Source organism: Rattus rattus, chromosome 10 (assembly GCF_011064425.1).
Source record: "Rattus rattus isolate New Zealand chromosome 10, Rrattus_CSIRO_v1, whole genome shotgun sequence".
Lineage (NCBI taxonomy): Eukaryota > Metazoa > Chordata > Mammalia > Rodentia > Muridae > Rattus > Rattus rattus.
The window spans coordinates 36,098,999-36,113,033 of NC_046163.1; positions in this window are offsets into that span (position 1 = coordinate 36,098,999).

The following is a 14,035-nucleotide window of genomic DNA, read 5'->3' on the forward strand; positions in this document are numbered from 1 at the left end:
CCGTGTCTCTCTGTGTTTGTATGGGTCTCCTTAGAGGTCAGATCCCCTAGAGTTGGAGTTATAGGAAGCTGTGAGCTGCCTGCCATGGGTGCTGGGAACTAAACTCAGTTCCTCTTGAAGAGCATCAAGTGGTCTTAACCACCGAGTCATTCCTCTAGTCCCATAAAGGCAGTCCCTAAGGTGGGAATGGGGTGGGGACTCTACTAGAAAGGAGATGAGTCCAGACTTAACTTGGAGTAGTATTAACCTAGAAACAATACAAGTACTAAATATTGGTTAGTATTTTTTGGCATTACTTTTTGATTGATGTGTAGTAAATACATGCATTTTGGCATGCTTTATTTTAATGCTGAATACTTAAATACTGAATATTTGAGCTGGAGAGATGGCTCAGCGCTTAAGAGCACTGACAGCTATTCCAGAGGTCCACAGTTCAATTTCCAGCTATGAATCACATGGTGGCTCACAACCATCTGTAATGGGATCTTGGCGCCCTCTTCTGGCACACAGGCATATATGCAGGCAGAGCTCTACATAATACTTTTTTTTTTTAAAAAATATTTTACTTTTTGGTTTGGGAGCTGGCTCAGCACCTAAAGTCCTTGTGCAAGTACTGGGACTTGAGCTTTGATCCCAAGCCACTCAACTTACAAAAGCAAGTCAGATATGAGAGTATATGCCTATAATCCCATTGCCAGAGCTGGTGGTGGAGACAGGAGGATTCCTAGGACTCGCTGTGTAGCCAAGCTAGCTCAAATAGCAAGCTCTGGTTTTGAGTGAGATCCTGCGCCAAATAACATAAAGGTCATCTGAGGAAGACTTTTGGTATTGACCTCTGACCTCCATAGGCAGAAACACAGATGTCTGCACATTCACACACACACACACACACACACACACACACACACACACACACACGCACACGCTGTAGTCTGTTAAAATGCATAACTAATCACGGCAGACTCTGTTGCTGTTTTGTGCTACAGGACACTGGGTTGACACCGCAACCAACTGTGGTTTGAAGTCCCCTCTCCACTCTTTACTGTCAAACAGCTGGTGGTTAAGTGGGTCAGTGGAAGAGTGTGTGTGTGTGTGTGTGTGTGTGTGTGTGTGTAGCAGGAAAGTGTATGTAAAAGAGATAAATCTTCATCTTTTCTGGTGACAGTCAATAAAGAATGTCTAAACTGAAAACTAGATCAAGATTAACAGCCTTTTTTTTTTTTTTTTTTTTTTTTTTTTTTTTTTTTTTTTTTTTTTTCGGAGCTGGGGATCGGAACCAGGGCCTTGCACTTCCTAGGGCAAGCGCTCTACCACTGAGCTAAATCCCCAACCCCTGATTAACAGCCTTTTGAAATGTGCAGTTAACATTCTAAGACTTTAAAGAAAATAAAATAAAGGAAATACAGGAGGGTTTCCCCCAAGAGCCCAAGTCTCTGAGGGGAAGCACAAGCCGGACTGTTGTTTGTACTTTGTGCTTTGAAGTGTTTCTTAACTTCGGAAACTATGAAATTATGCATAACTGTATAACGCTATAAAAACGGATGCCAGTTGTTCAACATCTCTCCTTCCTTTCAGTTCTACACTGCACTCCCACCGGGCCCTCCGTGTTCAGAAACCAGGTCACAGGCACCTAGGCCAGTGTCACAGTCACCTGAAGTCTACCACAAACAACCAGAAAGCCACCTTTCTCTCCACTTCCCGGAGAGAAGCTACCAGCCAGCAGTTTTGCAGTGGGGGGGCCCCATGCCGACTCCCCCACCTTGCTTCTGAGCTGGGAGCACCTTCCAGATTCAGTGCTTTTTCCAAATCAAAGCAGAAACCCTAACTCTCCACGCCTGGCCCCCAAGCTGGCCAAAGTGACTTTGCAGGAAGAGTTGTTAAACTGGAGGAACCTACAAAAGGAGAAGCGTGCACAGCCCTGAACCACAGAGCCTCTTCAATTGCTTTTGTCCTTCGGAGACAGCAGAATGGATGAGCTGCCCTGGGAGACCTGGCAGATGGGAAACTCGTTAGAGATGCCGGCTTCAGAGAGAAGGGCCCGTGCATGTCAGGAGTTTGGGGGGTGTTCACTGTTGCCTGGAAACCAGAGACCAAATAGGAAACAGGAAGCCCCAGGAGAAGAGAGGCAGAAATACTTGAGCTTCATTTCCAGAGGTGAGGGCTGCCTGCCAAGGCCTGAGGGCAGCTCTGTGCCTCATTTCTCCTCCAGCCTTGGATGATCAACACTATTTCCCCTGGCTCCTACTCCTTCCCAGCCTCTCTCTGCACCTCTTAGAGTTTAGGTGAGCCTGTAATGGTGCCTGAGGATGTATGCGTGTGGGCACACACATGCACATGCACACGTGCATGGACACACACACACACACACACACACACACACACACACACACACACATTGAGCTTTGGGCTATTTTCTGGAAGAAGTTGCTGAGGAAACTGGCAGCCTAAGAGAAAAATTGTCTCACCTCTGGGGTTCCTGCAGCTGTTTGGCTGCTCCAGACATGGACTCCCAGGTCTATTTGTGTGACCCTGGGCGAGGCACGGCCTGTCTGAGTCTGCCCTAGAAGCCGCAGCTGGAGCAGAGTGTGGCCAAGTTGGGAGAATTCCTGGGGTACAAGGGAGCACAGAGCACAGAACCTGAGTGACCTCGATCCTGGGGACCTGCTGAACACACCAACTAGGTCCTTCCCTGATGTACATATGGGCCTGGGTATAAAGGTCCCCTCTGATGGGTCATTCTGGTCCCTGTCTCTGGCATGGTCTTCATTGTCTGTGTGCGTCCCTCTGTCACTCCAAATGCAGGTGGGACCTCTTCCTCATTCCCATCTTGGGAGCCAGATTATGGTAAACAAACACACCATGGATCTTTTTCGGCGTTAGCGCCTGTGCACTTGAAAGTTTGGGAGGAGGACATGAAGGTGGGGATCAGGCAGACCGGCTCCCATCACTGAAGCGGGGGCAGCTTTGCCTCAACCTCTTCATCTAGAAATTCATGGAAATCCTATGGGCTCAGTGGGGCCATGAGGATTTAGGTATTTGAAATCTGGACCTTTGAATAGACATGGCTCCAGACCATGCCTATGACCAGGGTAAAAGCACAGGAAAAATACAACTTCATACCTACGAGAATGCCTATAGCAACGGGAAAGGACAGGAGACAGTAACGGGCGTTACAAGAGCGCACGGAGCCTGTGTACAACGAAGGGAGAAACATAAGTACAGGTGTGGGGGGAAGGCTGGCGTTTGTGATCCACGTCCCAGTGTGCCACCAAGCCAGGTGCGGCACTCCTCTTTCAGAGGAGGGCTGGTAACCGCCTCTAAACATTGGGTCTCCAGTAGGTGGCGCTGTTTGGGGAGCTTTAACCGGTGCCGCTTGGGGCTGGGGAATTACACCAGTGGGGGTGGACTTTGAGTTTAAAGTTTCAGTGTGCTCTCTCTACTATATTTGTAGCTGAGGACGTGAGCTCTCAGCTCTTCTCCTGCAGCCACGCACGCCTCTCGTGGCCGCGCCCCTCTGCCATGATGGACGATAAGCCCTTGAACCCTTTATAAATTGCCTCCTTCATCTGCATCTCTGGCCACCTGGTCCTCTCCCTTTCTTGATTTCTTTATATCGAAGAAAATGGCATAACTGTGCACTCCCGTAACAAAAAAATTAGTCTTCCCTGACACTCCCTCTCTGTTCCCTTCTCCTCTGCCACTTACTGTCACCAAATGTCCAGTCCTTCCATATTCTGAATACCTCCTCTTTCCCCTGGACCCCCGTTCCCTGTCAGGGTCTTACTAGACTGCTCTGGACTCTCTTCATGGTGCTTCTCCTAGTTCAGCCCCTATGCCGGAGCCCTACACTCTCTCCAGAAGGAACAAGTGGAACACTTTCCTCTCCCTACTGCTCTTGCCTGACTCTCCAAGACGCATAAACTCCTTATCGAGACCCAGCTGGTTCCAGCATTCTTCTCTGACCATCCGACCTAGAGTGGCATCCAGCTGTGCACGGCTGCAGGGCTTCACTTCCTCCATGCACTTCTCATTATTTCCTATTTTCTTATTTGTCTGTCTCCACCATGATGTCCCTTCTTTTTCTTTCTGTTTCTGTTGTATTTTTCAAACTTCTAGCTATTCTTAGCTCTTCTCTCATCTTAAGTTGAATAAATCTCTCTCTCTCTCTCAATCTCTGTGTGTGTGTGCGTGTGTGTGTGTGTGCGTGTGTGTGTGTGTGTGTGTATCTGTGCATTCTTGGGTGTCTACATGCTTGTGAGAACACATTCATGCCACAGCAAGGAGAGCCTTGGGGTTGGTCCTCCCTTGCCATCCCGTTTGAGGCAGTCAGTCTCTCGAATCATTTGCACTGTATATTCCGGGAGAGCTAGTGCTCCAGCTTCCAGGGGATTGGCCTCTATCTCACATGTCCTAGGAGGAGTGGAATAACAGATGCATGCCACTGTCACGGTGTCCGGCTTTTACTTGGGTGTTAGGGCTCTGGACTTGAGTTATCAGGTGACATAGTAGTGTTGCTTTTACCTACTGAATACTTCCCTTGCCCTAGGTCAAATGTTAAGATTTACTGACAGGTGTCTGGTTTTGATTTTTGCTTTGTTTCATTTTTAAATCTAGAAAGACCATTACATGTGTTCCCACCCATGGTTTAGGAGAAACTACATTGTGGCAACCTCAGCAACTCTAGGTTTTAACCAGTCAGTCGCACACGAATACTCCTGTCCCTTGGGAAAGATTTTGGAAAGTCTAGAAAAATGATGAGACTCAGGCTATGGAAGATCTCAGGAGACAGTGCTGATGACCTCTGATGACCTCTGTGCAGAAGCAGGACATGGCTAAAGGAACAAAGCCACCAGGCCATTCACTCAATATGTCACTGTTCTAATGCAAAGGACACTATCAGAGGGACAGGACAAGTACTGGCTCGGGGAAGGGAGAACCCTTCAGGAAAGCAAAAACTAGGGTTGCCTCCAGTGAGTGTTAACACTGGGTTATTTTTGTCTGTTTTGTATTGCTCTTAGAACCATTAAGCTGAGACACTTTAGACAACACAGATTTCGGTTCTTAGAGGTTTAGAGATCGGAAATCCAACACGGGTTTCACTGCGCTAAAGTCAAAGGGTCGGCAGGTCAGGACTGGATGTTTGTCCAGGCTCCCAGGGATAGCGTGCTCCTGGCCTTTCCTGACTTCTAACAAGTCTGCCCTCATGCATCAGCGGCCCCTCCCCCATCATAAAGAGCAGGACCGTGGAGGCCATGTCCTTCCCATGCTGCTCTCTGACGCCTTTTCTGCTTTGAGGGTCTCTTGTGGTCCACTTGGATGATGTTTCTGAAGAGTTCAGAGTAAGATTCCTAGTAAAGACAACCTTGGCTTCTTCAACCTCATCCACATACTCTGCCAGGAGAGAATGCATTCCCAGATGCTGGGGGTTACATGTAAACATCTTTCAGAGGCTGCAGTTTTGTTTGGAACATTACTAAGAAAGATGAACATGGAAGGGTAGATCTATTACTTGGGGGGGGGACAAGAAACTGTTAATAAATATCAGAGTCCACTTGGAGACCATCTGCTCCTAACAGTTTTAAGATGCTGTTGTCCCTGGAATAGGAGCTGGCTTAGCAGATGAGTCTCTTGACTCACGGGTTCACATGTGGAAGAAAGGTCATATTTTTCTGTTTTTCCTCCAGTTGATTTCAGCCTGAATCCAAGTTCCTGCACTGTCAGCTTGGCAAAAGAATCCTATTTAAATTATTACCAAGACTGTCTCCTTCCCAGAACCCGTGGGTCACAAAACAATCAGTCATCACAAGGGACAACACAATGCTGTGCACCAGGCACCACTGTAAGCATTAGAGCTGTACCTAGCTTAACCCTTCAACCGGCCTGACACAAGGGATCATCCTTTTTACAGATGATTCCAGTACTCACTCACGATCTCAACCACACCAGGATATTCCGACTGTGACTCGCACCCCTATTGTCCAAGCCCACAGTGACACCTTGAAGGTTTTCTTTTCTTTTTTTTTTTTGATGGAGTATGGGCCACGAGGACCTGTGTTATAGCCACCCTCCCCCACGGTACCACACAGCCATTCTCCCCGGGTTTGACCACTCCCTCAGTACTGCCCAGCCTTGCTTTCTCCCACTTTGATTGATTTCTAATTTACTTTCCATTTTTGGCTCTGGGGGTTCTCTTGCCATTAAAAATACCTGGTATTTTTTCAGCCAGTGCCAGGAATAGACAGGCAAGCGGATACCTTGTGTCGGTTCTCTCTGGACAGAATGCTCCTGTGGGAGAGAATGGATATGTGTGTGCACAGGCGCACACACACACACACACACACACACACACACACGTAAGAGGCTAGTCTCCTTCACCCTTCCTGAGGCCAGTACATTTCAGTGAGAGGACACTCACATTCTAATTTTCAGAAGTGATCTTACTGGGGTTGGAAAGATGGCTCAGAGAGCCCTGGCTGCTCTTCCTGACAGCCTGGGTTCAATTCCCAGAACCCACATGGCAGCTCATACCGTCAGTAACTCCAGCTATAGGGGATCTAATACATTCTTCTGATCTCAGAGTGCACAGACAGACCCACAGCCAAAACACCATAGACACAAAATAAAATACATTCTCAAACCCCCCACTCTTCTGGGAGGGGGCTTGGAGAGGGGAGGAGATCCCAGGAGCCCTGCAGATGTTAAGTTTTTTAAAGTGTGGAGGAGGGGGGGAGAAGAGCTTCTAAAGACAGTGCCACCCCTGGTGATGGTCTCTTTGCCTGTATTAGCAGGGCCGTCAGACTGGAGGACACAGGAGCTGTTATACTCAAGGGGACTCAGGACTCTAATATGACCGTTACCAACTTGAGACTGAAATAGAAAAAGTCAGGTTGATAGCTGATTAGGTGGGATTGTAGCTGCTCCAAAGGAAGCTCTTAAGAAGCAGTTGTTAAGAAACGCTCTCAGGGGTGGCAAGGATCAGGATCAGGATCAGGGTGGAACTAGACTGATGTATGTGGGGTGGCTCTTATCCAGTTTGACATTTGAATTAATTTGCCAGGTTACACAGGGGCATACTTGTGGAAATATAGCTTGAACTATTACAAGGAAATGGGGAAGAGAAGAGCTCACAGGTCATGTGACCTGCTTTGGCTTCCAGAACAGAGCCTGATTGGCAGTAACCCCTGGAATGCCCACATCTTATACTTACGTATTTATTATCCTCTCATGCATGCATGCATTTATTTATTTATTATTTATTTTGACAAGGCCTCACTCTGTAGCTCTGGCTGGCTAGGAGCTCATTAGCTCATTATGTAGACCAGGATGCCTTAAGTAAGAGAGATCTCCCTGCTTCTGCCTCCTGAGTGTTGGGGTTGTGCCACCACTAACCTGGCCACACAAGTTGATTCTTGATGTATATACTTCATATACATAATAATTACATTTTTGTCTTTTGAGACAGCATTTCTCAGGGTAGCCCTGGCTGACCTGGAGCTCACTCTGTAGACCAGACCAGCTTCGAACTCACAGAGATCCACCTGCCTTGGCCTCCCAAGTGCTGGGGTTAAAGGCGTGCACCTCGATGCCTAGCCTCGAGTCCTATTGAAGTTGTTTACTGTTATTGTGTGTGCATGTATTAGGCATGGATGTTGCATGCCCGTGGAGGTCAGAGACAACGTGTGGAGTCTGGGGAGTGAAGTGAGGTCTCCAGACTTGCACATCGAGTGCCTTGATCTGCTGAGCCATCTCGCTGGCCCCTCAGCATGATTAATGTCATGTACTTAGAGGCTTGCAAGGCACAGCTCAGGGCATGTTACAAGTTCTCACCCATTTAACTCTCTCAACTCTAGGAGATCGGTGCAATGATCAATCCCATTCTCCATGTGAGGAAGTCATGATCCAAAGAATCAAAGAGGTTAATGTCAGCTGGACTCCATTTAATTTTAACCAACAGCCTGCAACTTATAGTGGTGAGTTCAGGCAAGCAGCCTCTGGAGGCCACTGTGGCATTGGTAGGGCAAGGCCATCCCCTGGGGCTACATGTGTCTCAGGGCAGAGAGTACACAGAGAGTCAGTCTAGACAGCCCACAGCACACAGCAAGCTGGGTGCTGGGTCACCTGAATGACTCCATGGCTGGTTAACATCTCCGGATGTCTTAAGCTGTTTGGTGGCCAGTAAAATTCCCCTGCAATGTGCTTTGGGGGTAAAATACCCAATCCCCAAACAAGAACCCAACCCCCGCCCTCATCCTTAAATTTTTGAATCCATGTGTATTTTTTGGGAAAATTCAATCCATATGTTTCTCAGCTTTTTATACATTGAAATGTTTCTTGGGGAGTATTTGACTTCCAGAAAGTTTAGATCCTTCTCCCCCTGCCCCCCGCTCCCCCCACATTCCTCCCTGTCTCCTCCTCATCTCCTCTCTCCCAGCACGTTAAAACCAGGAGTTCATGCTTGCATAAGGACAGTCCTGAGTGGTCCTGAACCATGGTCCCAGGTGGGAAAAGCTGGAGGCTCCTGTCTGTCCCAGGTCTGTCCTACTCCAGGAGGGTTGCGTTGGAACAGTTTGCAGCTGTCTCTTTGCACACGCAGGGTGAGGGCATCCAGTGGAATCTAATCAGGTTCACGTTTTGTTAGAAACTGGAGAGTGGGCCCAGGGCTCTCACAATTGTTCCCACCAAGGCCCTTCGTGACGACTGAGTGTGCAATGTGGCGGATCTGAGGTGTCTCGGCACAGGGCTTCACGCCAAGCTCCAGGAGGTGGAGGTAACGATCATTTTAATGCCTGGCTTTTGCAGAGCACTTCATAGTTTGAGAAATGCTGTCAGCGGCTGGATGTAGCCAATGGTTTTCTGGACCAGGAAATTTGGATTCAGTTTCTTTGTCCCAGATCCACAAGCTAGACTAATGGTCTCATCTCTCCAAGCCTCTGTCCGTTCATCTGTGACAAGGACTGTGGTACCTACTCATGGTCAAGTCTCATGAGACAGTGCCACTGACACTCTACAGGGCTGACAGCCACTCCTGCTGTTGTGGACGAGGCTCATTCAATGCCTAAATCTCAGTGCTTAAGAGCCTGACCTGCCCCAAAAGATAACCCCAGGAAAGGAACACTATCTGCACAAAGATGTTCATAGCACAATTGTTTATGAGACGAACTTCAATTTTCGGTTATTAGGAAACAACTATGTCCTACAGGCACGTACACACACACACAGATACACACACACACACACACACACACACACACACACGAGCAAAGAAAGAGACACAGAGAGACAGACAGACACATACGCACACCCCAATACCAAAGCATTAAATAGATTACAGATGTCTGGAGGGACCAACATGAACCCTCAGGAGTGTGGAAACATGTTTACAATCTAGTTCTAAGTAAAATAAACAGGATACAAAATTATGTATAAACACTATGATTAAAACTAAGTAAGAAAAAGTGTTTCTAGCTACAAATGACAAAGGGGCAGAGAGACATGGAAATGGTTGTGTAAGAGGAACAGGTAGGATTACACATTGGCTGTTTTCCTTTAAGCCCTTCTAATGTTATTGTAAAAACCATGTCAATAAAAATGTCATATAAAATTAAAAGTAACACACTACTGTCCCATTCCAAGAAAGTTCACGTCAAATATGTCACGGTTACTTTCTCCTGGTTGTCTATTTGGAACAGGAAGGAGGCTCCTGGGAAGGAGACCTCCCCCCTTTTAAGTGTCTTATATGTGTGTTTTGCCTGCACATACGTATGTGCACCATATGTGTGCATCGGATCCCCTGGAACTGGGGTTATGGATGGTTGGGAAGTGAATTGGGGTCCTCTGCAAGGGCAGCAAGTGCTCTTAACCACCATGCCACCTTTTCAGCCCAAAGAGGCCCCCTTTAGGGCAGAGAAAACTCTAGGAGATGGGGGTCTTAGGCAGATGGTGTGGTGCGAGCCAACTCCTGCCTTGTTTCCTCACAGACTCCAGTAGATGAAGAAACAAACCATCACGTTTTTCTTGGCTTGTTCCAGGGACCTACTCCCAAGGGCCGATGGCTAGTGCTCTTCTGTTTCTGGATGCCAAGCAGCATGGAGCAGTAGGACAGCTCAGGCTCAGCCCAGTCTCAGTCCAGGTTACAAGAGCAAGGGAAGAGGCACGAGATCTCGAGAGAGAAGGGTTGAGAAGTGACAGAGGTCACCCAGGTGTGACCCAGGCTGGGGAGTCAGTGTGCTCCAGCAGAGGAGTAACGGAGTTTGCAGTCACACCACGTATTAGCCAGGTGTCGCAGAACAAATCATTTGCCTTTCCAGCCTTAATTTTCCCTCCTGTAAAATGGACATTTAATGACTCCCTCCTGACTATAAGAAGTAGTCAAGAACCTCAAAGTACTCATAAGAGGCATGGCCATTGTTTCCAATTTGTCTTTTTGGTGGGGCTGGAAGGAAACCCAGGCAGACTCTCTCCAAGTCCATGATGTTCCAGGGAAACCACAGGGAGAAGGGCAGCATGAATCATGGCAAGAGGCACAGAGGAGCTGGGAATGTGGCCCAGATAGAGAGCACTTGCCTAGCATGTCCAAGGCCCTGGGTTTGAGCCCATTGCCACAAGAAGAAGAAAAAAGCATAGGAACCCCAGAGAGAGGGTCCTAGAAGGGTGTGCAGCCCAGAACCTCTTACAAGTTCACGCTTTATCATTGTCATATTGTGATCTGTGCCACAGGAGCTCTAAGTCTGTCCCCTCAGCATCCGGGACTATCTCTCCAAAGGACCGTTGGGAGCGGATGGCCGATGTCAAGGAGAAGAGCCTCAACTTCATGATAAAGCCGAGGGAGACTGTCCCACCTCTTGACTAAACAGGCTAACCCAATGCCTGATTTGTGAAATAAATGCTCAGCTAGAGGCTCCACGAGTGTCCTCTGTGAAATGAATGTCCAGAGGCCATCAGAATGAACCAGCTACTGGTGCACGAGGCTTAGCAGGCAAAGCCAATATGGAGTTTAATCATGATTAAGCTATGGGTAGCTGCAGGAGGCACTGTAGATTGCTAAGATGTTACTGGTGTGTGTGTGTGTGTGTGTGTGTGTGTGTGTGTGTACATATGTATATATATACATGCATGCATGTATGCATGTATGTATGTATGGCATGAAAGCAAGAGACATGTATATGACATAACTGATGCGCTAGCTAAGCTATGGCAAGATAAGTCATATTCTGCATCTCCCTCCGTTATCCCATAGATGCCAACGTAAGACACCATTGCCCGGAGTCCTCAGAACCTACCTGTCTATCCCATTTCCCCAAATCACTTCTGTTTTGCTAAGTAAACTCCACTAAATTTAATCGGTGGGACTGTCTGTAGTTGCCCTGCCCACCTGAGACAGAATGAGCGGCAGAGCGCTTTGCTGGGTCTATGCCTGGGTCCTTATCCCTTTTGTAGCAGCACAGAAACACCAAAGACCCAAGCTTTGCTCATCTGCTGACTCTGACGCTGAGGAATCCTGAGGAGGTCCCTCATCCTCTTCCAACTTACTTTACTTTTTATTTTATTTTGCTTTAGAGAAGACTTCATTATTTTGTGTGTATGGGTGTTTTCTGCCAGCAATGTTTGTCCATGTATGCAGTGCTCTTGGAGACCAGAAGAGGGCGCCATATCTACTGGACCTGGAGTTAAGAGTTGTGAGTTGTCTTGTGGGTGCCGAAGACAGAACACTGGTCCTTTCCCACCACTGACCATCGCTCCAGCCCCATCTTAGCGCTGCACAGCATTGTGGCCTCAGACACGCAGTGAGCCTCTTTCCTTAGCCTTCCAGGTGTGTGGGCCACTGTGCTCAATTGGTGCATATTTATTGTGCAGTGAGTGGTGGGTTCTGTAAATATATTCACTCTTTTACTTTCTCCCCTTTCTACTCCGTGCCCCCACTGATCTGCTCCCTTCACACAGTCTTTTATTTTTATGATGTGTGTGTGTGTGTGTGTGTCTGCGTGCGTGCATGTATGTGTAAATATATATGATCTCATATATATGATTTTATGTCTCTATATAAAATCTAGAACCCATATGTGATGGTTTGTGTATGCTTGGCCCAGGGAGTGGCACCATTGGGAGGTGTGGCCTTCTTGGAGTAGGCATGGCCTTGTGGGTATGGGTTTTTACACCCTTGTCCTTGCTGCCTGGGAGTCAGTCTTCCACTAGCAGCCTCTGATGAAGATGTAGAACTCTCAGCTCTGCCTGCACCATGCCTGCCTGGAGGCTGCCATGCTCCTGCCTTGATGATAATGGACTGAACCTCTGAACCTGTGAGCCAGCCCCAATGAAATGTCCTTTATAAGTGTTGCATTGGTCACGGTGTCTGTTCACAGCTGTAAAACCCTAAGACACCACGAGTGAGAGAAAACATGACATTCGTCTCTTGAAGTCTGGCTTCATTGACTTAATATGCTGCTTTCCAGTTGCATCCATTTTCAGCGAATGACGTAATTCCATTCTTCCATATGGCTGAGTCTAACTCCACTGCATATGCACATCACGCCTTCTTTGCCCATCCATTTGATAATGGGCATTTGGCAGATTCTGTAACTTGGCTACTGTGACGAGGGCTGAAGTAAACGTGGGAGTGGTATGCTATCTTAGGCCTCCTCAGATCTATACCTCGGAGTGCTACAGTCTATTTACTTTATATATGTCTCCCACCAACACGCATCAAGCAGTCTGCCAAACCCATACTGGCTGCTGCAGGGAAGGTGGTATACTTACAGCTGTGCTTGCTACGGTGGGCTGCCCCACAGGCAGTGAGGAGTACGTCACATTGAAGCAGACTAGAAAAGGCCAAGCTCGCTGGTGGAGCCCAAGCTGAGGCTTGAAGGCTGTGTCCTATGCATCCCAGGTATCTGTGTGGATGATTGGCAGGTCACCCTGACCTAGTGAGGGTGACCACACAGCAAAAGTCTCATTTCTGGGCAACCCAAGGAACCAGTTAGCACACTGGGGTCAACTGGGACTCATATCCCAGACAGGGTTGAAAGACACTGGAGCAGCAAGGCAGTGGTCAGGTGACACGCATGTGCTCTTGGGAGAACTGAGGGGACCAAGGGCCTCTCACAGGAGGACTTCCATCACATACTCAGGATTTTTCTCCTCCCAAAGTTCTCTTTATTTTCATACATACATAAAATTGTACATAAAAATTATATGGGTAGTGCGAAGTTTTGTCTTGTGAATTCATTACGTGAATCTCTGATCAAAGTAAATGTGCCCATGTGTAAATTAATGTGAATTCTGCTTATCCTCATCCAGCTTCAAGAGAACGAGACTCACGCTGATTTACTTATTAGGTCTGTGCAGTTACTGGAGGACTGCCTCTAATCTAATTCTCCAACCCTAGACTGGCCACTTCCCCAACTGTGCTCCCCAGTACACGCTGTTTGAATCTTCCTCGGTTATTTCTGCTCCAGTACTCTGGTGACCTGTGGAGATATCCACTGGGACGTGTGCTGATGGCCTATCATGACTAATGGAGCCTTCTGTTGTCTCCTCCTCTTCCTCCTCCCCCCCTCTCCTTTCTCCTTCTCCTCGTGGTCCCTACCTGTGACTCTGAGACCAGCAACTCAAACTCCACTTCTATTCCCCCTGGTCATTGGCTGTTGCCAGTTTCATTGAACCAATAGGTTTTAAACTGGAGAGTAAGGTTTGCACAGCAAAGGCCTGTGTATGTAGGAATTTGTTCGTCTTGGGGGCAACCAGATCTTGGGGTACAGAACTTAGCATATACATATAAGCAGCACCAGACCACCCCCCAACATCCACGTCACTCTTTGTAAGGTTCTGATCAAAGTGAATGTGTCCTGTTCCTGTGTCCATCATTCCTTCACGGTGAGGTAATTGTCTTTTTAATGCACATCTTCTGGCTCCGTTTGTGTGAGGGAGGCAGCATCTGGCCACATTTTCCTTTTGTCTTGAGAATTATGAGACGTACCCATTGCTGCGGGCTGGAAACCATGGCAGCCCACCTCAGCTCTGAGACCCCAGTTGGTATAGA